Raw genomic sequence first — 26,901 nt, forward strand, 5'->3', positions numbered from 1 at the left:
GATAAAGGGGGGAAAAAGTGTGGGGATCCCAGAGAGGCTGACAGCATGTCTTCTTCCCTCACTGTATCATGTGCTTATATTTGGTCATTTTACTTCTGTTACATTGTTAACAAAATTGTAAGTTTTATGTTACACTGGACCTTCTGTACACCGCCTTAGGTGACTTTGTTCATAAAGGTGGTTAATAAATCCCAATAAATAAATAAATCTATTAAGCCATGTTGCTAAAACACTGGCTAAAAGTTTTACATCTAAGTTAAGACAGGAGATAGGTCTGTATGAGTTACAAAGTTTTGAGTCTTTCCTCAGTGAGACAATATGCCAAGCCTCTAATGCTGAATGTGCAATCTAAAAAGTCGACCTAATGATAACCCACATGCAAGGTAAAAGTTGTTAGTGAAAACCAGCACAAAAGGAAATTGCCAGCAATATCACACACAACCTCCTTGTGCAAACGGGCTGTCAAGTAGAGTAGCTCCCCTCAACGACGAAGGGTTGAGGCTACCAGATCTTGTTATACAGGTACTGCATATAAATACCAAGTGATTGTGTTCTTGGCCTATGCTACTTTCAAAACGGCCTCTTTTATTTTATAATCCTGAAAACAGATCACAATATCCTTACTTGCATTGGGGCAAGTCCTTCCCAGGCTCAATGGGCCCTTACTCTCCTTCTGGTCAGATGCCAGCAGGTTTCCATTTTCGGAATGAAGTTGGCTCACCACTCCCTGAACCAATTTTCCACAGTTTATGTAATCAGGAAACTCGGGTACACCCTGGATCTGAACATTGTAGCATCGAGACCTGTTTGAGGTCCCCTAGCTTCAGGGCCAATTCATGCTGCTCATTTCTCATGTCACAAAACTGTCCAAAATTTGCAAGGCTTATGAATGCTCCTATATCCTCCCTTTGATGCGGTGTCCAAATTCAGCAAAGTCATGCCTTAAATCTGCACCCAGGGTAGTTAGTTCAGAGCACACCACTTTGATATTATCTTTCATCTCTTGCAGTCAAGTGCAAATCTCTCCTAACAGATCCAGAATCGGCTAAGTATCACTACCTTGATTGAGCAGAAGCTGCCTGCCTTGAAATGCAGTCTGAACTGCAGCCGAATAAAGAAAACTTATTTAAATCCACTTCAGCTTAGAAGCCATCTGATGTCATCAGGTGAGTATTGCAAATGTCTACAGAAAAAAAAAGTAGCAGTTTGCTAAGTAATACCAGGGATACTGTAACGACTGAAGACAAGGGGTGAAGAGCAAAAGGCTCAAGCAGCCATCACTTGCAGTAACGTCACTTCCTCCCCAAGGAGTGAGATGCACCTTTGGGTTTAGTGAGGCTCTTCAGTGCTCCAATTAGGTCATCTGGCTTTGCTGCAGCTGGGTTTTTTTTTTTTTTTTGGGGGGGGGGGGGGGGGGGGGGAGTGCAGCCTAAAAGAAAGCCACACAGCATCTGTAAGAAATGCAGGCTGTGCATCAAAATGATTTCAGGTTTCAGAGAAGCACTTATTGTGACATAGCAGCCTTTACACAGGTTGGATCCTACTAGTGTTTCTGCTCTGGAAGGAAGACTGAAGAGCTATAGCGAGATAAGTCCTTGATAAATATTCACACTTTAGTAATCTACCTGGATTTCAGACAGGTACATTTACAACTCTATAGAATGAAGAAAAAAATTCAGTCGACAATTGTAGCCTCCTGAACCCTGAATACATCTTACAGGGCCACCCTAAACATTTGGTCCCTAGGCATGTACCTAGTAGCCTATGCCTTAATATAGCCTTGGATATTAGGGATAGTTCTATCTTATAAAGGCGCATAGGTGCCTGCTGCCTTTACAATACAATACATCAAAACATGCCCAGAGATGATATCTAACAAAAGTATAATAAATAAAAGGATCATCAGCAAAAAGGCACAGATAGGAAATGCTAAGATGAACTATCCAAGAGTTACTTTCATGTATCATTCATTGGTCCAGCTTTCAGTAAATGTCTGTTATTATATTAACAATACAAAAAAAATACTTAAGTCAGAGCTTCCTTCAGATATCTGCCATGTGGATAAAGGAGGGTGTGTAGTGATTTTATCTTGATAATGAAGAAGCTTATCATCAGTTACTGGATCCACATTTTTTTGTTGTTGTTTTTTTTAACACCTGCATGAAGATCTTACTCCACAAGTTTTGGAGGCGATTGAGTTACTGGTCACTGATGACTACGTAAGGCTTTTGACCAAGAAGGAAGCTGAATTTTTGATTGAACACCCCCTACTAATCTCTATTACATATTTTTTAAATCTAAAGTACATTAAAAACTATTTCTCAGCTACTGAGTCATCTATCCACTGGTTTCTACTCATGGTTCACTTTTGAAACCTCTGTCAAAATTTTTAGATTTGTTTTTCAATCCAATTGCTATCCAGTACAAACCATATGCTGTACCAGATGATGCATGGTTAGTCACAATGGGTATTACAGATTTATATATTCACATCCTTCGAGGAGCAGCAATTTCTTGGGTTGGGAGATTTCATCCATACATACTCTTGAACCAAGTCTAAGAGCATACATCCCCACCTTTTTTTGATGAAATTGGCTGAATTAATTGATGGAAGTATGTTTTTTGCAAATACATGAGGTTCCCATTGGTGCATCGGTGGCTTCTTCAGTTGCTACATTATATGTATCAGAATGGTAGGTGTATACTTCATGAAATTTTTCTTCAATTCTTATGTGGAAATGTTTCCTTGATGATACATTTTTTTATATAGACTGGGACTCAATCAACTTTGGATCAATTTATTTCTTATTTGAGGGGTAAAAAATGGCCTGCGGTAGTGCGAGCACATCTTTTGGGCATGCAGTGGGCCATTTTTTTGTCACACCTAGGAAAAAGGGCCTTTTTATAAGGGGCTGGAAAATGGAAGTGCGCTAAAATTGAAACCAGCACGCGTCTATTTTCAGCCTGAGACCTTACCGCTACCCATTGACCTAGCGGTAAGGTCTCACGTGCTATCCGCGCAGTAAGCATGCAGCACGCATCAACTGCTATTTATCACCAGGTAAGCAACTCATGGTAGAAAGTAGAAAATTATTTTCTACCGCGGGATTTGGCATAAGCCAAATTCATAATTACTGCCTGGATCACGCGCTAGCCGGGCAGCAGTGCCGATTTGTGTGCTCTGTTTGCCAGTTAGTCAATGTGTAAGATTAAGAAGGATATCAAATCGTGGATTAAAGCTTTTGATTTCCCCTAGTGCAGGGATCGCCCTGAAACACAACTATGTTCTACAGAAGGATTTACAGAGCAGTGGTTGATTGGATTTTGTGACCCAGCAGAGTGTGAATCAGCTTCACTGGAAAAGATTCCTTCAGACAAGATTTCTATATTAATATATTAGTGGACATTTGATGAATGTCAGATTAATGAATGATACATGAGTGTAGGTCTTGGATAGCTTGTCTGAGCACTTCTTATCTGTGCCTCTTTGCTGGTAGTCCTTTTATTTATTATATTTTTGCTGGATATCTATGGGTATGATTTGATTTACTGTGGTTAGTTTTAATCTTACAGTTGGAGTTCTCTATTCCTCATTTTGAGGCCGTTATACAGGCATAAAAGTGCAGACTTTCCATCTCTTCTGTATTCCATTCTTAGTTTGAATTTACATGGCAATCAGTCGTTTTCTCTACTGCTCCATCATTATTAACATTCCTATTTAAGATTTAAGTCTGCTTTTAAAACATTTTTGTTTAATAAAGCATATGGGTCCTTAGACCCTTTAACTTCATTTTTTTAAGGCATACTTGACAGTTGTGAGGCTGTTGAACGATTGGCTGTGAGGGTTTTCTAGTTTTTTCTCTAATCCTCCTCATCAGGCAGTATATTAATTAAGCATAAACAAGAAAAGGCAAAAAGTGAGAAAGCAAAAGAACCAGCAAATTATTTGAGAGGTTAAAGAAGGGGAGTGGGGAAAGTAAATGCATACAGATCACTACATACCTAAAATTTCAAGACTGCTCCCTGAATGTTTCAGCAGAGAATAAAGCTTTCCCAATGAAGCCTCTGTGGAAACAAGAGTATTTATTTAATACTTTATTTTCACAACTTTTATTCCATCAGGTGTTACTGTTAGCACAAAGGAATGACAGCATTGACAAACAACTGTAGTTACAGAGCAAACCAAAGGCAATTAAAATATCATGTGAAAATAATGTATTCCTTGCAAATATACAAGTCAACTTTATAAGGAAAATGCAGTTTCTTCTATACATGTGTGGGTATGGATTTTCACAAAGCACATGCAGGTGAGTAGTCATTGAATCTGACAGATCATTTTCTGTATTGGTGTATTTAAACTAAACACTTGTACAAATTAATATTTTATAGAATAAAAATATTAAGTTGTGACAAATTATAAACAGTATCCCACAAAAGAAAATCTGAAGTATATAGTGACTGATGTTATCTTTATTTTACAAGGGAGGCCTATTTACTAAACAGTGTTAATGCTAACACAGTGTTAAAATGCATTAACACAATTGTATCCATGTAAATGCAGAGATGTTGCTATTAACCCACATGAACACACAAAAATATGTAAATGATCTAAATTATGCAAAGAGAATAATTTAAATGTAATGTGGATCACATGAATATATTTATCTGTGTTAATATTAGCATTAACACAGAACTAAACAAATTGCTAGAGGTTTAAAGGTTTTACATTAAGCAAGCATCGTGGATTTTTAAAACGCGGGTCCTTTAACATTCTATTTAACAAAGGATGTAGAACCTTTAGAGCAGAGCTTCCCAAACTGTGGGTTGAGACTCCAAATGGGGGTTACTAAACTCAAATTGAGTGTCACAACTTGGGTAGGCTCTTCTTAGGTGCATCATTATTCAGCACTTCTGGGGGGGAGGGGGGGGGGGGGTTAATAGGTGTCACACAATTTTGTTTGGCCACAATCAGAGAAAGACTGATAAGCATTGCTTTAGAGGGCAGGTTCAAAATGATTTCTATTGGGTAAAAAAAAACAAACAACTTTTAACCTCTATAAATTGGTTGTCTGTCAACTGCCTACTCTATATGCATATAAAAGTATATGTACAGTACCACAATTTAGGCATATTTGAGGGATATTATTTCCATGATGGTGCTAGGGTATGGAGAGCAAAAATAATATACATATTTTTGTGTTCCTAAATAAAAGCACAACATTTTATGAGAAAAAGTATGCACACACAACCAGAAAATGTTAATGTGTGCAGTTACTTAATCCTTAGGAATGTTTCCAAGTAGAGGTACATACAAAGTCAGTAGGTAAAACTTTGCTGCTATTTAGGCAGTATGAAATCTGCCACCTTAGTGAATGAGCTCCCGTAAATGCACTATTATAATGCACCTTCTGAAACACTGAGAATGTTTACCGCATTTTAGTAAATAGGCTCTTGAAACAGTACATTCCAGGCGAAACATTTCTGTATGTCATGTGACTATAAACAAACATCTGATTTCCCAAACAAAATTATGATTGACCGAAATCCTGGCTGATGATACTGCAACTTTGATACATACAGTATGGTCATTTGTTTTCTGTAACACATAAATTACATTAACCGCAGTATTTAATAAAATGGAATAGTACCAAATTAAATTTTTGCTGTATATTTAGCAAACTAAATCCATTACACTGCGACTACATTCTGCGAGTTAAGCATCTTGCAGTTTGTTAGATTGTTCCAGATTTATAATAATTATTTTGTTTTGAGGACTTTGAATATACATTGTTAAACCAGTGAAGCTGAAAAGAAAATGAATATCTGTAATTCTGCCATTTCTTTGGTGAAAATAAAAATATTGCACAGTGTTCCACATCTGTCCTCATAGTTACAGTCTTCTTAATGCTGACAGATCTATTTTTTTATTCTGTATTGTTTAGCTCTGGGTACCCTTTGTTAGGAAACAAAAGCGTCTAGTATATTCTAACAAATATCCAATGATTGGTCCAAACATTACGATATGGACAGTCAAGCTGCATTTTGTCTTTTTAACTCATTACAAATGGTAAAATTTGAGTCAGAATGCTGCTTTCTTTAAGTTTCATGATGTTCATAGGCAAAAACACCAATCATTTTTCCTCACTTGGGTTGTTTCTGGAGTAATAAAAAGCTTGCAAAGCATTTTGCTCCAACAGTATTTCTCAGCATTTTCCAAACCCAAGGTACTCTTAGACAAATAAAAATTTTACAACATCCCTCTTTCATTGTCTGCCAAGTCTTGCTCCTTGTTCTTAGGTGGTAATTCTCTAAAGAAGATGCTAACATCTGCATAGCAAATAGGCGTGTAAATGGCATGAATACTAAGGGGCCCTTTTACTAAGCTGCAGTTAAAAGTGGCCTTAGTGCGCCGTTACACAAGTCTTTCCTGCATGCCAAGGCCATTTTTATCACATCTAGAAAATGGTCAATTAATAGCCATGCACTAATTTTGCCAATAGCATGTGGCCATGAACAATACTAATGTGTGAGCACTTACTGACATCTGTTTTGTAGGCAGAAAGGGCTCACATGCTAATCCTACATCAATCAGTTAGCGCAAGGTAATGTAGATGCGCTGATTAGTGCAGAAACTCCCACTCTCCGCCCTCACAGACCAGGGGCGTAGCCAGAAAACAGATTTTGGGCGGGCCTAGGCAAGAACTAGGTGGGCACCAAGTGTTCTCCCCCACCCTCACCACCAAAAAAAAATCTCAGCTGGCGGGAAAATGCCTCTTTCCACCTTGGCGGTCTGCAGCAGGCATGCGCTGAAAACTGAGCATGTGTAGGTGCTGGTATCGTGGAGAGTAGCGTTTTCGTTACCATCAGGGGAAGCCTTCAGCTGGCAGAGCTTGGAATCCCCACCAGCTACCACTAAATATGTGCTACTTTTGGGTGGGCCTGGGCCCTAAGTGGGCGGGCCCTGGCCCACCTGTGGCTACGCCACTGTCACAGACACGCTTGTGCCAGAAAAAAAAATTAGCATGTGGTTTGCGGGTGCTTGAACGCATACCACAATGGAGGAGTGGCCTAGTGGTTAGGGTGGTGGACTCTGGTCCTGGGGAGCTGAGTTCAATTCCCACTTCAGGCATAGGCAGCTCCTTGTGACTCTGGGCAAGTCACTTAACCCTCCATTGCCCCAGGTACAAATAAGTACCTGTATATGTAAGCCGCATTGAGCCTGCCATGAGTGGGAAAGCGCGGGGTACAAATGTAACAAAAACAAAAAACAACAAAAAAAGCCATTTTAATCAGTGATAAGTGCACACTAGCACTTACTAGTCTAGTAAAAGGACCCCCTAGGTGTGTAAATGCAAGAAATCCAGCTATGCACAATGTGCATTTCTTCGCTAGCACATAGATTGCAGGTGGGCATTCACATGGGCAGAATACTTATAGACTACTATAATTTATGCATGTATCTCTGGAACATAGGTATGAGTTGTATGGCTGGCGTGTAAGTGCTTGCACCCAAATGCATACACACCTATATATCCAGTTATGCTAATATTCTATAAAATAGAAGTAGACACCTGTCTTCCTTTATAGAATATGCTCCAATTACTTGTTTATGTGCAAAGAGGGGCTCTTATAAAACTGAACAGCCAAATACACACACAAAATGCAGGTACAGACTGTACCCTACTTTAATTTGAACCACATCTAATCATTCCCAAAGGGCCTGCATTGGCTTTATAAAACAGGCATAAGCATCTTTTACAAAAAAAACTTCTTTATTGTACATCAAGCTTCAGCTATAGATCATGCTTTTGAAAATGCAGCAAAATATACACAGAATGGAATGATATTACCGAATATTTACTTGTGATAGCAAATCACAATGTATCCAAGGCACTATGCTACATTTTCAAAGTATAGTATAGTTCAGTTAACTAGCCAGGCACTGTTGAAATATACTATGCCCTCTCTGCTGCAGAGTACCTAAGGAAGTCAATTTTAAAGCCCTATTTGATGTCACTTGGCTGTGAACGTATCCTGGATTCACTTTAATCACCTTTGGGCAGGCTGCAGATGCTTTTGAGTAAATATGTTTTCAAAGGATTTGTCTACCATGCCTGGTTGGGTATATAGAGCACCCCTACATGCTAGTTCACGTTATAGCAAAATGTCCCTTATTCACAGCCCTGACAATTTCCATACATTTGGCTATAAAACATAAGCTGGCTTCAATCTGTCACCAATGAAATGTGAAGATGACACCTGAATCAACTGACAAACTAAAGTCAAAATCCTCTATATTTGTTTCAAGGAAAATATGAATACAAATTACCTTTCTACTATACTTGCCATGGGAAAAAATTCTGTTTTTCTCTTGGCTACTTATTCATGCCAAATAGCAATTATAGACCTAATTCAGTCCGTTCTAGAAAAGATTATGCTCTCAGTCTTAAAGAGGTGCTGAGACACCTTCCCTTATAGGCATCTTGGAGTATAGTTTAGCATTTAAAAGGCAATTCTATAAGGTTTGCCTAAATTTAGGTACTATTTATGCACACCAACTTATAGAATACCACACATATGAATGGAAATGGCATCACTGATTGCCATTTACACATGTAACTGGCAGGCACTATTCTATATATGATGCTCAAAATTGCATGTGCAAATTTGGGCATGCATGCAATTTGAGCAACTAGCCAATTAGCGCCAATAACTGGCAACAATTTGGATTTACACACACATCTTATTAAGTGCTATGCTAGAAAGATGCGCACATAAACCTTTTAGCATGCAACTGAAAATGGAGATCTTCAGGGAAAAAGTAGGGAAGTCCAGTCTGGCAATCTCTGTGCTACCATGGAAGAAAAAGATCATCTAAAAGGAGAGCCTCATCTTTGTTTGACAGAATGCAATCCTGCAGCCAGGAACTGCCCCCCAGGAGATGCAATATCCTCTCACACCAAAGACAGGTCTCAAGGGGCTTCTACCCAGGAGGGAAAGGCTAGGATGTCCATTTTAGTTGATGATTTTGGTCATTGGGCATGTACAAACTGGATGCCTGGTGGACATGAGACTTGCTTGGTCACTTACCTACCTATTGCACAGGTGGTGGACTTCATGTGTCACCTAGATAAGATTTTAGACAGTGCTAGAAAAGAATCAGTTGTCTTGGTATACGTGAGTACCAATGACATAGGAAAATGTGGGAAGAAGGTCCTGGAAGCCAAATTTAGGCTCTTAGGTAGAAAGTTGAAATCCAGATCCTCCAGGGTTAACATTTTCAGAAATGTGCCCCTTCCAATGTGTGGTTGAAATGATGATACAGAGATGAGGAATAATATGTTGAAACCTTCTGCTCCATGTGCGGCAATAAAAGCAAACAGAATGCTAGGAATTATTAGCAAAGGGATAGAAAATGAGACAAAGATTATTATAATGCCTCTGTATCACTCCACGGTGCAGCCTCATCGTGAGTACTGTGTGCAATTTTGAACACCATATCTCAAAAAAAATAAAAATAGTAGAATTAGAAAAAGTTCAAAGAAGGGTGAACAAAATGATTAAGGGGATGGAATACTTCTCATATTAGGAAAGGCTTAAGAGGTTAGAGCTCTTCAGCTTGGAGAAGAGACAGCTGGGTATGATAGAGGTCTACAATAGGCATGTATGATAGAGGTCTACAAAATCTTGAGTGGAGTAAAATGGGTGAATGTGAATCGATTGTACTTTTTGAAAGAATAATCAAAGACTAGGAAACTCTCCATGAATTTACATGTTAGTACAGTATATACTTGAATATAAGCCTATCCGAGCATAGTTTTCTCCTGAAAAAGGGGGGGTGGAACTTAACTCGAGTATAAGCTAGTGGAGAGGGGGTTATATTCTAGTATGGTATGTAGTGTTGTCCTACATTGTGTGTAGCATTTTTGCCCTCTCTGTCCACCTGCCCACCAGCAGTGACCGACACCTCTTCCCTCGCCTACCCCTCTCCCTCCCACAGTCATGGACACTTCTCTCTTGCTTTCTGCCCACTGTGGTGACCAGCATTTTACTGCTCCTTCATGGCTGCTGCTACCGCCACCACTGCTAACACAGAAGAGGAAACAAGCTGGGCTGATGTGGGGCCTTGAGCATCTGTACATGCTAAAGGCCTCCCAGTTCCCACCCTCTCAGATTTCTGAGAGGACGGAAGCCAGGAGGTCTTGAGCATGCACATATTTTCAAGGCTCCACAACAGCCCAGCTTGCTTTCTCTTCTGTGTCAGCAGCGGCCAGAAAGGAGTAAAATTCCGGTCACTGCAGCAAGCGAGTGGGCGGGTGGGGGGAGGGAAGCGAGAGAGAAGTGTCCATCACTGCTAGGAAGGGAGGAAGCGCAGAAACTTTCTTGTGATGCGACTATAAGCCAAGACCCCAATTTTGGGGCTTTTTTTTTTTGCCCCAAAATCTTGACTTATAGTTGAGTATAAATGATACTTTTAAAACAAATACAAAAAAAGGTTTTTATTTCCTATTCCTCCTATGCTTGAGGATGTGATATCAGCAGTTAGCATTTTTGAGTTTAAAAAAAGGTTTGGACACATTCCTGAAGGATCAGCAGCATGGAATCTTTCTACTCAGATTCTGCCAAGTACTTGTGACCTAGATCGGTCATTGTTGTAAACAGGAAATGGGCTAGATAGACCATTGATCTGACCCAGTATGGCTATTTTTATGTCCATTGATGAGGGATTTATATTTGTTAGAACTAGACAATATTCAGGGGAAGGGGGAGCCTATTCTGAAACAATCGGCTCCACTTTAACTGGGATGAAACCAGGCTGCAAGAGCTAACATTTAAAAGAGAGAGCTGCTTTTAAAGAAGAACCTTGCGGAAAGCCAAAAGTCACTTAGGAGTAATGGTTAAGAGTGAGGTATCTTTGAAGGATACAATCAAAACAGAGAGAAATTGCAACAAAAGCAAAAGTAAGAAACAAACCTTTAAAGATAAAGACTGCAATTTATCCCTGTCAACTGCTAAGTAGCTTGTTAATATAAAGAACATAGTTTTGAAATATCTATATTAGGGCACATGATAATCACAGTTAACGCCGCCATAATTCATTATTTGTTAATCACAATTTAAAAAATGAATCACGGCCAGTATAATTAATCATCACCACCCTGTACTTCCCTCCCTTGCCAGCTCCCCTGCACCTTTCAAGTTCCTTAGAGAACAGCAGCAGTGCAGCAACATCTATATGCAGCCCACTTCCCTTGATGCAATCTCCTGTTTCTTCAGATGTGGGATGGGTCAGAGGGAGCCTCCAGAGCAAGCAGGGAATAGATGTTGTTGTGCTGCTGCTGCTGCTCTTTAAAGAACTTGAAAAGAATCGGAGGAGGAAGGGAAGCAGAGCGCGAACAATGTTGGGACTTGGGCATGGGGGAGAAGAAAGCATAATGTTGAACCTAGAAGGAGCAGAGAGAATGCAATGTTGGACCTGGGGACCAAGAAAAGCCTTGATTTTAAGGTACACCTGGTGGGAGGGAGAGAGGGAGAGATGCTGGAGATGCCAAACCAAGTGAGGGAGGGAAAGAGGGACAGGAAGAGATGTTGGATAGAGAGAAGAGAGAGAGAGAGATAATGGATTTAGGGGTGGAGAGGGTGGAGGGAGGGAGGGGGAGAGAGAGAGAGGTGTTAGACTTCAGGGGGATAGGAGAGATGGAAGAGAGATAACGGACCTGAGGGTGGAGAGGAGGGAGGGAGGGAGAGATGTTGGACAATGGAAGGGAGGGAGGGAGGGAGGGAAGCATGAACCTAGGGGTGGAAGAGAGGGAGCTTTTGGTTGTTTAATCAGTGGCCTAGCCACCAGAGGGGGAGGACTTGGTCCCTCACTTTGGGCTCAGGCCCCCTCCAAAGCTGGAGTACCAATTCAACAGCTGAAGGGGATGCTGAAGACCCCCTAGCCAAAGAAATCCACTGCCTGAGCCGCTCCCTTCCTCCTCATGCTGCTTGAGAGCAAGGAAGTCAGCGGCGTGCCTCCAGCCACTGATGCCAGCGCTCCGAAGGCAGCATGATGAGGAAGGGTACGGCTTTGGCAGTGGATAGCTTCAGCCCTGCCAGCAAAGGTATGATACTTAACGCAGCTGAGGGTGTGGTGGGGTGGGGTGGGAGAGAGAGGAAATGCATGGCCCTCTCACTCCACCCCCGTGCCTCCCCCCCAAAATTGGGCTGCTGGCTACGCCCCTGTCTTTAATCATGCAATTAATCACTCCTAATTTTGTTCATTCAGGAATCTAAACAGATGCAGATCTTAGGATCTTCTAAAAGACAAGCCTCCTATGAACCTTTCTCCTATATGTAAAAAACTTGGAAAGCTGTTTGGTTCACACTACTAGTCAAAACAACAGAATTCCTACAAAGATGTTTTAGCACAAACAACTAGTTGGAAATTCTGTAAGTGCTCTATGCATGTCTAACATAGTAATAAACTAGATCACAGCAGATAAAGAAATGCCTGGCTCCATCTATACAGTTCAAGCTAAAGACATATCTCACTGCAGTTAGTCATAAAATCTCTCATGTAGAATATTGCACCTTATTCAAATAAGTTTTCCAATTTTATGAATAAGCATACAAGTTCTCATAATTAAACCAACAAAGCCACAGAATCCCCTTATCAGTAATTACCCCATCAAAGGCATTAACTGTGCACTACTGGGACAGCATGCCTGCAGAAGAGAAGGCCAAGGAAGGTAGCCCTGTGTTGCCAGCATCCACAACACACAGCAAAATCATGTGTGGGTCAGGACTGGAGGCCAGATGTACAGAGTTTCAACGTGAGGATATCTGTTGAAAGTGCTGGATCAGCAAAGGTGTATCTTCCTGGACATCCTTATATCTGTTCTCAATTTAGGAAACGACCTGTGCTAAGCAATGAGGAGTTTCTGGAAGCCTACCTTCATCTGGTTCACTGGATAATTGCTCAGATTTCTTCATGGATCAGCAATATCCCCAGCTCTGCAGCCTCAGCTCCCCAGGGTCATGGGTTTGATCTTTATCAACCCTGATATTCCTGAATCTCTTTTAGCCTAGTGTTTCCCAAGTTAGCCCTGGAGTACCCCCTTGCCAGTCAGGTTTTCAGGACATCCACAATGAGTATGCATGAAAGAGATTTGAATATAATAGAGGAAGTGTATGCAGTGTGTGCAGAACCAAGGCCAGTGCTGAGAAGACTTCTACAGTCTATGTCCCATATATAGCAAAGGAAGATCAGGATTAGGTAGAGCGGGCTTTAATGGCACCTCCAGTGGTTCAGACATAAGGACTGTGCCGGGCGTACTTCTATGGTCTGTGTCTCGAAAATGGCAAAGAAAGATTAGGAAATAAAGATCAGGATCAAATATATGTATTCTATACCAAGATCGTTGTTGGTTTAATCATGAACATTATGAATGTGACTGCTGGGCAGACTGGATGGACCATCTAGGTCTTTATCAGGGAAATTATTAAGTTACTTTGTTACTATTTGAACACCACAGTCATCTAAATCAGAAAAGCTGGCTGATTGATCAGCCAGTCTAGGGATGTAGGAGGGCAAAAAGGAGTTTAAAAGGACAGTGACTGTTTACTTGAGACACTTTTCCTGTCTCCCCAACTCCAAACAGGAACTTCCCATACCAGAATAATAAAGCTACAGCCCAATTCATTCCACTTGAAATCAGTGCTCTTTGGATTTATTTTGCTAACAGAACATGGTGTGTGTGTGTGTGTGTATATATATATATATATCAAACATATAAACGGCAAGTGACTGACTCACCTGCAAATGCACAGAAGAGTCGGAACGCTGAGAGTGTAGAAGTCCAAGCCCCGCCTCCACCAGCAGTACAGCCCAATAGGGAGGAGGGCTTGGAGATGGGCGTGGAAATCGGAGGAGGAGGGAGCAGGGAGGGAAGGAGGGGGCGGAACTGAGGGAAACAGACGCTGGGGGGAAGGCAGGGGAGAGAGCAGGGTTGGTGGACGGGGGAGGCCATAGGAAAACAAAAAACTAGCCCATTATTACGGGCTTAACGGCTAGTATATATATATATAAGCGCATGCTCTGTTTAACTGCATGCCGTACTTCGGTCCTGCTGTTGGCACCATCAATTTCTATGGGGACAAACTTCGGTTTAGCACACCACTGATAAGTGCAAGATTCGCTTATATGCATGGTTTAAGACCGCTCCTCTGCAGGGAAGACTCCGCATAAGCGCACGCACAGAATATGGAAGCCGATTGGCATGTGACAACCATTGAGATTTCAAATTTACTGCTCCTTTAACTGCCACGGGTAGAATAAGCGAAAGAATGTTATTAGAGTGTACACTGGAGTCGTCGTCGTCGCGGCAGAACTGTAAGACTTTAACACTGGCTGAATGAATAGAAGTTCTTAAAAAATCAGAAAACAAATAAAGTGAAATCATCTATTGCTAAAGAATATGGTGTCAATCCCAGTCAAATTTCACGTGTCTTGAAGCAGAAAGATCAGCTTCTGGAAGACTGGCAAAACAATACAAATCCACACAGGAAATGTAAAAGGGCGGGAAAAGCTGAGGAGGTAGAAGATGCTCTTCTTCGGTGGTTTTCTTGAGTCAGGAGCAGAAAGTTTCCTGTCAGTGGTCCATTGCTTATGGAGAAAGCTAACCAGCTAGCTGAAAGTCTTGGACTAACTGAATTCAAAGCCACTGTTGGATGGTTGGAAAGACAGAAGGAGAGGATCAACATAAAATTCAAGAAACAGCATGGTGAGAAACAAGACGCTGATGACTTTGGTGGTGAAAATTGGGTTGTTTCAGTTCTTCCTACCATCTTGAACGAGTTTGCACCTCGTGACATTTTCAATGCTGACGAAAACGGTCTCTACTGGCGAGCGATTCCTGATGGAACACTTGATTCAAACATGCCAAAACTACTGGATGTAAAACGTCGAAGGACAGACTGACGATCCTCCTTTGCTGCAATATGGATGGGAGTGAGAAGTTGGAACCCCTCGTCATTGGAAAGAGCAAACAGCCCCGTTGCTTCAAGAAAGTTAAGCGACTTCCTATGTCATAAGAGGCTAACACAAATTCACGGATGACTGGGGAAATTTGGAAGCAGTAGCTAAAGAAGTTAGACACTAGAATGCGGGCACAAAAGCGTCAGATTGTGTTGCTTTGTGATAATTGTGCTGCACACAGGGATGATGTCAGGCTGTCTAACATCAAGGTGGTCTTCCTGCCACCAAACACTACCTCTCTGATCCAACCTATGGATCAGGGCATAATAGCCAATTTCAAACAACATTATCGGGCTCTTGTGCCATGTCGTCTGATGAGCGTTAGGGATGACTAGACTGGCAAGGATAAACGTGCTGTTGAACTGGCTCATAATCTATTACTGTTGGATTCCCTACATATGCCGAAAGAAGCCTGGAATCATGTTACACAGACAACCACTGTGAACTGCTACAATCGGGCAAGCTTTGTTAAGGATTTGGAGAGGGACGAAACAGATGCAGCTGTTGCAAACGCGTCAGATGAACAAGTTATTGGCATCCCAGCCAATGTTACTGAAGAGGAGTTTCATCGCTACATAGCTGTTGATTACGATCTACAAACAGCTGACGACAGCACTGATGTTGAGATATACACCTACACACAGGCAACAACGGCTGATGATGAAACAGATGATGAAATGAGCAGTGAGGCACATGCTGACGAAATTCAACAACCTCCTCCTGTCACTTGTGCAAGAGCGCTGGAGAGTCTCAACACTGTGCAGGCCTATCTGGAGGCCACTGGATGTCAGTGCTATGACAGTTTTCACCATCTGGCAGACGTAGTCTATGGAACTCACAGACCCAATAGTGTACAGAGGACTATAACTGATTACTTCAAGTAAGCCTAATGTCAGTTAATGGAGACTGTATACTGTACATATAATAAACAGTACTGTACATATGCTTATCAGATGTCAAGCTTATTTGGGTCACAACGGTTAAGTGCACGCCCCGGTTAACTGCATGCATTTCTTTGGTCCCAGACCCTTGCACTTAAGCGGATTGCACTGTATGTGTGTGTGTGTGTGTGTGTGTGTGTGTATATATATATATACATGTATATATATATATATATATATATATACACACACACACACACATATATCCACACATGATATCCCCATGTAGTAATTACAGATCTCAGATCTCAGCAAACTAGCTGGCAAGGCTGGTTCAAGGATACCGGATGCCCTAGGTGAATCAACCATACCTTCCCTCCTCCCCCTCGACAGCCAAACATTTCCCCTTCCCCTCCGTACACAGGAAGTGGACAGTTTCTTTTCCTCTCTCACATGCCAGAATTTCTCCTTTCCCCGTTGGCCAGTTTCGCATCTCACCTCCCTAGTCACACCCAATGTCCAACATCTCCCCCTTCCCTTCTTACTGCCATGCCTGCCACATCCTCCTCCCCCATCTGCCGGACCAGCCTTAAAATTAAAGCAGCATCAGCACTGCTTTGTCTTGTCCAAGGTCTGACACCAAGAAAGTGAGAGAAGAACTGTGTGTGTGTGTGTGTGGGGGGGGGGGGGGGGGGGGTTAGGCACTAGTATGTGCCAGAGCTGTATTGCCCCCCAAATTCTGCAGCCCTAGATGAATGCTTAGTCTGCCTAGTGGCTGGGTCAGTCCTGTTAGTCAGGAATAAGATTGAGCAGCTCAACGTTTCGTCACCTCACATCAGAATGCTTTGGTCAGAGATAATCTGTCATGGAGTGGAGGAGTGACTTAGCGGTTAGAGCACTTGCGTTGACATCCAGAGATGGCCAAATTCCACTGCTGCTCCTTGTGACCATGGGCAAGTCATTGCCTCAGGTACAAACTTAGATTGTGAGCCCTCCAGGGACAGAGAAATACCCAGTATACCTGACTGTAACTCATCTTAAGCTACTACAGAAAAGGTGTGAGCAAAATCCAAATAAATAAACAAATAAAACTGTTGATAGATGCATTTTTATATGGTAATGAACACAAATGCTAAACTTAAGGAGGCTGACAAATTTGTGCACACCAGATTGGTTTTTACATATCACACAAGTGATCGTTGGTACTGTGTACAGATTTGTATTGGCATGATGAGGATCCTTTTTTCCAAGTCAGGTCAGGTATAGAGCCATGACCTAATCATTAGAGCAGTGGGCTAAAAACCAAGGAGGCCAGGATTCAAATCCCACTGATGCTCCCTGTGATCCTGAGCAAGTCACTTAACTCGCCATTGCTTCAGGTACAAACTTAAATTGTAAGATGTCTGAGAACAGGAAATACCTACTGTACACCTGAACTGAATGTAACCCACTTGAGGTGCTACTGAAAAAGTGTAGGCTGCATCCAAATATCTAAACTCTACCCCCCCCCCTGCCTTCCAATTACTTGTACTACAGTTATAAAAGTCTTCACAATTGTAATTTCTCAGCCCACCTAAAGCTGCGGTTTTGAGCCTAGAAGTGATGGGACTATAGATCTGCTAACATAAAAGATAATTTGTTGCTAGGTATGATAGGGTGTCTGTGCTGAGAAGCCCCAGATAAGGCACCAGAATAATACACTGTACCAAAATAGCCAGGTCCAGAGGGTTGGTGGCCTTGGCTAAATGGGGGTGAGTCACTCACAGAAGCCCTGGCCACTCTGCATCAGAAAAACCAGAGTCAAGTTTGGCTGTGAGCAGACCAGACAACTGTATGCTCCTTGTCATCACTGTTATCTGACAAAGGCTTGGATGCATAGCTTAGATTCCTATTTCAGGATAATAACGCTATAGCCTAATTCATTCCACTTGAAATCAGTGTTCTATGGATTTATTTTGTTAATAGGTGAATACAGGATATTTACAATCATGCTGCCCCTTTTGATACTTTTAAATATACTCAACATATAAAGCTTTAGACATTTTCTTTTTCCAAGCAAGCATTGGCTTAGTATATTTTACTGTATTTTATTTAAATAACTAAATTGAACAGTACAAGGATCCAGGAGGACAGTGAGAGATTTTGTGGACAGTCTATGTATATTTATATTTCTTTTTTAGCAGCAGTAATTCTTTCAGTCCACAGGGAAATAAATATGTTTTACCAGTCATACAATTAAAGTATTTAACAGTACTCATCCACACTATCTTTGCCTTTTAACAGTTCAAATCAGTTGCAGATCTAGGTGTAATCAAACAGCAGCAGGGGGCTTCAGAAAGCAAAACAAAACAAAAACAGTAGGAATCTTGCTAATATACATTAATTGACACAAGCCAGCTATACTCCAGGTTACTTGAACATATGAGAGAGCTGACTAAACAAATATTTACTTCCTTTTTCACAAATAGGGCAACTAAAATTGCTGGCTGGCAGCAGAACAGCATAGCTTTTCAAAGTATCTGCAAAGCCAACCTGATCAAAATCAATCAATGTATTTTCTCTGCTACATGGTTCCAAACTGAAAATCACAAAAATCCGATTCCAAAATCTTTCTGACAGCAAATCATTAGGTTGGTTTTCTAATAGTTGAAATTAGCAAAACATACTTTTATAGAAGACATAAGCAGAACACTACAGGGCCACTTTTAATCATTTTTTTTTTACAGGAAAAGGCTCTTTAAAAGATTGTAGGGGTTAAGAGGTGTAAAATTAATAAGTCCTTTTACTAAGCTGCAGTAAAAATAGGCCTTAGCATACCCTTCTGTAGGTTTTTCCCACACACTAAGACCATTTTTACCGAAGCCATGAAAATGGCTGTTTTCTTTTTTTTTTTTTAATGAATGGCCATACACTAATTTTAATACTATAAAACCAATGAATAGTAGTATCACTATAAACTTTCAACTCAAGTGAATAACAAAATATATTTTTAAATAATGGAGAGGACCTCAGAACGTTTGCAGCTGTTAATCGGGTAAGCATCTCTACTCTCATTCATATGGGGTACTCCTGTGTGCACATCCTCAAATTAAATTGAATTAAAATGCTATGTGCTCCATATAAAGGGCCCTGTTTACTAAGCCGTGCTCTTAGTAAACAGGGCCCAAAGCGATCAAAATCTCAGTTTCTAATACATCAAACTTTTTGTTAGAAAAAAGAACCCAAAGTTGAGAGCTATTAGACTCTTTGCACCAGCAACTCAATCATAAATGAACAAAGTAGCTTCCCCTGACGCCCAATGATGTGGGTTTAATCTTAGAAACTGCCTCAAGGACTCGTGTGAGCATAGTCTTTTTAAATATTCTTGTCCAAAGAGATACCTCAGATGCATTCTAATGATGATCCAACATGCACTAATGTATGCGGCCACTTTTTAAAATTGCCGTATGAGCACTTACTGCCACGGTGGTAAAGGCTCCCGTGGTATCCCTGCTCCGACCAGTTAGTGCGTGGCAATATAGATGCATCAACTAGTTAGCGCATGAACACCCACTCTCTGCCCAGGATGTTCCTCCTCAAAAAAAAAATTTGAAACATTTAGCACGTGCAGATTTCAGAGTTACTGCAGGATGCCTGAGCATGTCCCACAATACTCCATTTTTTACAGGGTTAGATGCACGTTATCACCTAATACAACTTAGTAAAAGTACCCCTAAATATTTATATAGTTAACCGAAAAGGTCTAGTTGCTGTTTAGTCTTGAGCCTTATGCTACACCATTTAATAGACAGCATCCTTAGAGTGACAAATTTGAAACTAACAGAAGGTTAAATATTATTAACCACTTTAAATGGGTCTTCTTTGCAATTATAATTTGTTTTTAAATTTCTGAACACTTGGAATTCTGTTTGGCTGCAATATGAGTTTCTTCATATGGGGTGCCTATTGTCCGTTACGGTTTACAGGATCTCATCTATTGGCAGAAGAGTTTCGTTTTCGGTTTGTTTATTTTTAGCAGCGCTAAACAGACATGATTTTTCTTTCTAAATGATTCTCTTGAGTTATGAGATGCATTTAGATGGTTTTGGATCTATAATTATATTATGGATGTATACAATCCATCCCTTGTCACAAACACTTAGGGGTTCTTTTACTAAAGTTCATTAGGCAGTTACTATGTGAAATTAGCACATAACAACTGCTACTGCACAAGCATGGTAACTGTTTTCATGTTGGTTTAGCAGTTAGCATGAACAAATTCGCCTATTAGAAACATTTTGTCTTAGGAGGCAGTAACCAGATGGAGCACAGGTGGAGAATGAGCATGAACAGCAAACTGCAGTTAGCACGCAGCACATACCATGTACGATCCAGCACTTGTGCAATTAACTCAGTGCCTCCACACTGGTTGTGATCAGAGCACCATGCACTAATGGGCATTGTAACACAGGAAATGCAAAGGACATGCTGGACATGCCCCCCCCCCCCCCAAATAGTTGCCACATTAGATTTGCACTTACAACACAATAAGTTTTGCATAAGGGCACAGTAACTGCAAAATCCAATGCACTTCAGTAAAAGACCCCTTAATTTGTCTGCATTTATTACATCATATCAAACATATAAACGGCGAGTGACCGTACTCACTCGCAAATGTGCAGTAGACTTCCCTCTCTGTCCTGCCCCCGCGTCAATACGTGATGACAGGGGGGACAGAGAGGGAAACTGCACGAAGGGGAGGGAACCGCCGAGGTCGCCACCGCTCCCCCTCCCCCCCCAAGGTCACCGCCACTGGTACCCCCCCCCCCCTGAGTCGCCGCCGACGCCACCCCTCCACCCGGCCCATCTCTTCGCTATTCAACTTACATCTCCGGAGCAGGCAGATCAGCTGAGCTGCCGTTGGCCTTTCTTCCCTGCCTGTGTCCCCCCCCTCGCCGACGTTACGTCACACGAGGGCGGGACACAGGCAGAGAAGGAAGGCCGATGGGAGCTCAGCTGATCTGCCTGCTCCGGAGATGTAAGTTGAATAGCGAAGAGACGGGCCGGGTGGAGGGGTGGCGGCGGCGACTCGGGGGGGGGGGTACCGGCAGCGGCGACCTCGGGGGAGGGGCAGCGGCGACCCAATAGCCCATTTTAACGAGCTCAATGGCTAGTTTTAATCATATTCTATGTAAAGAATAAGATACCTTTTTAGATTCACTTGCATAGTACATAATATTTAAAGGCCCTTTTACTAAGCCACATAAGGGCTACTGTGGGCTTGGTGTGTGGCAATTCGGCCCTACCGCTGGGAGCCTGGCGGTAGTGTCAACTCCCACTGCGCATTTCCGGCAGCAAAAAAATATTGTTAATTTCTTATCACTGGGTTAGCGCAGGAGGCAGTAAGGACTCCCACCAGAAATGGCCCTGCGGAAAGCGTTACACATTCTGCACCATTTTCCGCACCGTCATTTCCACTTTTTTAAAAGTCCTTTTACCAGCATCGGTGAAAGGAGGCCTCGCTGTGTGGTACACTCATGCGCGGATGCCACCGCTGGGGTCCTTTTAGCACTGCTTGGTTAAAGGACCCCTTAGTCCACAGCTATAAAGCGAATGCTACATTCCTGTAGAAGGTATTCTCCGAGGACAGCAGGCTGATTGTTCTCACTGATGGGTGACGTCCTCGGCAGCCCCTCCAATCGGAATCTTCCTAGCAAAGTCCTTTGCTAGCTCTCGCGCGCATGCGCGGCCGTCTTCCCGCCCGAAACCGGTTCGAGCCGGCCAGTCCAGTATGTAGCAAGACAATACACTTCAAGGGAAGACACAACTCCAAAGGGGAGGCGGGCGGGTTTGTGAGAACAATCAGCCTGCTGTCCTCGGAGAATACCTTCTACAGGTATGTAGCATTCGCTTTCTCCGAGGACAAGCAGGCTGCTTGTTCTCACTGATGGGGTATCCCTAGCCCCCAGGCTCACTCAAAACAACAACCATGGTCAATTGGGCCTCGCAACGGCGAGGACATAACTGAGATTGACCTAAAAAATTTACCAACTAACTGAGAGTGCAGCCTGGAACAGAACAAACAGGGCCCTCGGGGGGTGGAGTTGGATCCTAAAGCCCAAACAGATTCTGAAGAACTGACTGCCCGAACCGACTGTCGCGTCGGGTATCCTGCTGCAGGCAGTAATGAGATGTGAATGTGTGGACAGATGACCACGTCGCAGCTTTGCAAATTTCTTCAATGGAGGCTGACTTCAAGTGGGCTACCGACGCAGCCATGGCTCTAACATTATGAGCCGTGACATGACCCTCAAGAGCCAGCCCCGCCTGGGCGTAAGTGAAGGAAATGCAATCTGCTAGCCAATTGGATATGGTGCGTTTCCCTACAGCCACTCCCCTCCTATTGGGATCAAAAGAAACAAACAATTGGGCGGACTGTCTGTTGGGCTGTGTCCGCTCCAGATAGAAGGCCAATGCTCTCTTGCAGTCCAATGTGTGCAGCTGACGTTCAGCAGGGCAGGAATGAGGACGGGGAAAGAATGTTGGTAAGACAATTGACTGGTTCAGATGGAACTCCGACACGACCTTTGGCAAGAACTTAGGGTGAGTGCGGAGGACTACTCTGTTATGATGAAATTTGGTGTAAGGGGCCTGGGCTACCAGGGCCTGAAGCTCACTGACTCTACGAGCTGAAGTAACTGCCACCAAGAAAATGACCTTCCAGGTCAAGTACTTCAGATGGCAGGAATTCAGTGGCTCAAAAGGAGGTTTCATCAGCTGGGTGAGAACGACATTGAGATCCCATGACACTGTAGGAGGCTTGACGGGGGGCTTTGACAAAAGCAAACCTCTCATGAAGCGAACAACTAAAGGCTGTCCTGAGATCGGCTTACCTTCCACATGGTAATGGTATGCACTGATTGCGCTAAGGTGAACTCTTACAGAGTTGGTCTTGAGACCAGACTCAGACAAGTGCAGAAGGTATTCAAGCAGGGTCTGTGTAGGACAAGAGCGAGGAGCTAGGGCCTTGCTGTCACACCAGACGGCAAACCTCCTCCACAGAAAGAAGTAACTCCTCTTAGTGGAATCTTTCCTGGAAGCAAGCAAGACGCGGGAGACACCCTCTGACAGACCCAAAGAGGCAAAGTCTACGCTCTCAACATCCAGGCCGTGAGAGCCAGGGACCGGAGGCTGGGATGCAGAAGAGCCCCTTCGTCCTGCGTGATGAGGGTCGGAAAACACTCCAATCTCCACGGTTCTTCGGAGGATAACTCCAGAAGAAGAGGGAACCAGATCTGACGCGGCCAAAAAGGAGCAATCAGAATCATGGTGCCTCGGTCTTGCTTGAGTTTCAACAAAGTCTTCCCCACCAGAGGAATGGGAGGATAAGCATACAGCAGGCCCTCCCCCCAATCCAGGAGGAAGGCATCCGATGCCAGTCTGCCGTGGGCCTGAAGCCTGGAACAGAACTGAGGGACTTTGTGGTTCACTCGAGATGCGAAGAGATCCACCAAGGGGGTGCCCCACGCTTGGAAGATCTGGCGCACCACTCTGGAGTTGAGCGACCACTCGTGAGGTTGCATAATCCGGCTCAGTCTGTCGGCCAGACTGTTGTTTACGCCTGCCAAATATGTGGCTTGGAGCACCATGCCGAGACGGCGAGCCCAGAGCCACATGCTGACGGCTTCCTGACACAGGGGGCGGGATCCGGTGCCCCCCTGCTTGTTGACATAGTACATGGCAACCTGGTTGTCTGTCTGAATTTGGATAATTTGGTTGGACAGCCGATCTCTGAAAGCCTTCAGAGCGTTCCAGATCGCTCGCAACTCCAGGAGATTGATCTGTAGACCGCGTTCCTGGAGGGACCAGCTTCCTTGGGTGTGAAGCCCATCGACATGAGCTCCCCATCCCAGGAGAGACGCATCCGTTGTCAGCACTTTTTGTGGCTGAGGAATTTGGAAAGGACGTCCCAGAGTCAAATTGGACCAGATTGTCCACCAATAGAGGGATTCGAGAAAACTCGTGGACAGGTGGATCACGTCTTCTAGACCCCCAGCAGCCTGATACCACTGAGAGGCTAGGGTCCATTGAGCAGATCTCATGTGAAGACGGGCCATGGGAGTCACATGAACTGTGGAGGCCATGTGGCCCAGCAATCTCAACATCTGCCGAGCTGTGATCTGCTGGGACGCTCGCACCCGCGAGACGAGGGACAACAAGTTGTTGGCCCTCGCCTCTGGGAGATAGGCGCGAGCCGTCCGAGAATCCAGCAGAGCTCCTATGAATTCGAGCTTCTGCACTGGGAGAAGATGGGACTTTGGATAATTTATCACAAACCCCAGTAGCTCCATGAGGCGAATAGTCATCTGCATGGACTGCAGGGCTCCTGCCTCGGATGTGTTCTTCACCAGCCAATCGTCGAGATATGGGAACACATGCACCCCCAGCCTGCGAAGTGCCGCTGCTACTACAGCTAGGCACTTTGTGAACACCCTGGGCGCAGAGGCGAGCCCAAAGGGTAGCACACAGTACTGGAAGTGGCGTGTGCCCAACTGAAATCGTAGATACTGTCTGTGAGCTGGCAGTATCGGGATGTGTGTGTAGGCATCCTTCAAGTCCAGAGAGCATAGCCAATCGTTTTGCTGAATCATGGGGAGAAGGGTGCCCAGGGAAAGCATCCTGAACTTTTCTTTTACGAGATATTTGTTCAGGGCCCTTAGGTCTAGGATGGGACGCAACCCCCCTGTTTTCTTTTCCACAAGGAAGTACCTGGAATAGAATCCCAGCCCTTCTTGCCCGGATGGCACGGGCTCGAACGCATTGGCGCTGAGAAGGGCGGAGAGTTCCTCTGCAAGTACCTGCTTGTGCTGGAAGCTGTAAGACTGAGCTCCCGGTGGACAATTTGGAGGTTTGGAGGCCAAATTGAGGGTGTATCCTTGCCGGACTATTTGCAGAACCCACTGATCGGAGGTTATGAGAGGCCACCTTTGGTGAAAAGCTTTCAACCTCCCTCCGACTGGCAGGTCGCCCGACACTGACACTTGGATGTCGGCTATGCTCTGCTGGAGCCAGTCAAAAGCTCGCCCCTTGCTTTTGCTGGGGAGCCGCGGGGCCTTGCTGAGGCGCACGCTGCTGACGAGAGCGAGCGCGCTGGGGCTTAGCCTGGGCCGCAGGCTGTCGGGAAGGAGGATTGTACCTACGCTTACCAGAAGTATAGGGAACAGTCTTCCTTCCCCCGAAAAATCGTCTACCTGTAGAGGTAGAAGCTGAAGGCTGCCGGCGGGAGAACTTGTCGAATGCGGTGTCCCGCTGGTGGAGAGACTCTACCACCTGCTCGACTTTTTCTCCAAAAATGTTGTCCGCACGGCAAGGCGAGTCCACAATCCGCTGCTGGAGTCTATTCTCCAGGTCGGCGGCACGCAGCCATGAGAGCCTGCGCATCACCACACCTTGAGCAGCGGCCCTGGACGCAACATCAAAAGTGTCATAAACTCCTCTGGCCAGGAATTTTCTGCACGCCTTCAGCTGCCTGACCACCTCCTGAAAAGGCTTGGCTTGCTCAGGGGGAAGAGCATCAACCAAGCCCGCCAACTGTCGCACATTATTCCGCATGTGTATGCTCGTGTAGAGCTGGTAAGACTGAATTTTGGCCACGAGCATAGAGGAATGGTAGGCCTTCCTCCCAAAGGAGTCTAAGGTTCTAGAGTCCTTGCCCGGGGGCGCCGAAGCATGCTCCCTAGAACTCTTAGCCTTCTTTAGGGCCAGATCCACAACTCCAGAGTCGTGAGGCAACTGGGTGCGCATCAGCTCTGGGTCCCCATGGATCCGGTACTGGGACTCGATCTTCTTGGGGATGTGGGGATTACTTAGTGGCTTGGTCCAGTTCGCAAGCAATGTCTTTTTCAGGACATGGTGCAAGGGAACAGTGGACGCTTCCTTAGGTGGAGAAGGATAGTCCAGGAGCTCAAACATTTCAGCCCTGGGCTCGTCCTCCACAACCACCGGGAAGGGGATGGCCGTAGACATCTCCCGGACAAAGGAAGCAAAAGACAGACTCTCGGGAGGAGAAAGCTGTCTTTCAGGAGTGGGAGTGGGATCAGAAGGTAGACCCTCAGACTCCTCGTCAGAGAAATATCTGGGGTCTTCTTCTTCCTCCCACGAGGCCTCACCCTCGGTGTCAGACACAAGTTCACGGACCTGCGTCTGCAACCGTGCCCGGCTCGACTCCGTGGAGCCACGTCCACGATGGGGGCATCGAGAGGTAGACTCCCTCGCCCGCATCGGCGAAGCTCCCTCCGCCGACGTAGTCGGGGAGCCCTCCTGGGAGGTGGCCGCAGTCGGCACCGCACGCGGTACCGACGTCGGGGACCTCACCCCGGGCGATGGGCCAGCCGGCGCCACGCTCGACGGTACCGGAGGCGCAAGCACCGCCGGTACCGGAGGGGTAGGGCGCAACAGCTCTCCCAGACTTTGCTAGGAAGATTCCGATTGGAGGGGCTGCCGAGGACGTCACCCATCAGTGAGAACAAGCAGCCTGCTTGTCCTCGGAGAATCTTCAGTTTATCATGCTTACAATCTATAATTTTCTTTGTTAACTTTTACATATTAATAGTTTCTAACTGCAGCACTCTTTGAAGTGATTTGTGGATGTGTGTGCACATATTTCTGTATCTGTATGTGGACAAAATCCACTATCTTTTTTTGTTTGTTTGTTTGTTTGTAGGCGTGTATACATCTTTCCTCCCACCTGATATGCAATACCTTACTTGTTTTCATTTATTATAAGCATTTTTTTAATTTCCTGTCTGTGCACTGTATCTGTTAATGATCACAAAGGAGTTTATTTCATAATACTTTTTGAAAAAAAAATGTTTTGAATTCTCATATATGCTAATGGTATCTTTTGTTTACTCCTCATCCCTCGGGGTTCTTTTCTTTTGCATTTCAACCTGCTGCTTTATTTTACTACTTGTTACTAGCTATAATCCAGACTGACCAAGTCCTGATTTAAGTACAGGATGC

The 26,901-nt window shown here is 44.1% G+C and overlaps 1 protein-coding gene across 1 annotated transcript in view; it reads right to left on the minus strand.

Moving 5' to 3' along the window:
* TBC1D5 (TBC1 domain family member 5) overlaps positions 1 to 26,901 on the minus strand; it is a 1,081,936-nt gene that overhangs the window by 840,586 nt on the left and 214,449 nt on the right. Inside the window, 1 exon segment of the mRNA XM_030202651.1 lies at positions 4,003 to 4,065. The gene's annotated coding sequence lies outside the window, so the exon portion shown is untranslated.

Source organism: Microcaecilia unicolor, chromosome 1 (genome assembly GCF_901765095.1).
Source record: "Microcaecilia unicolor chromosome 1, aMicUni1.1, whole genome shotgun sequence".
Lineage (NCBI taxonomy): Eukaryota > Metazoa > Chordata > Amphibia > Gymnophiona > Siphonopidae > Microcaecilia > Microcaecilia unicolor.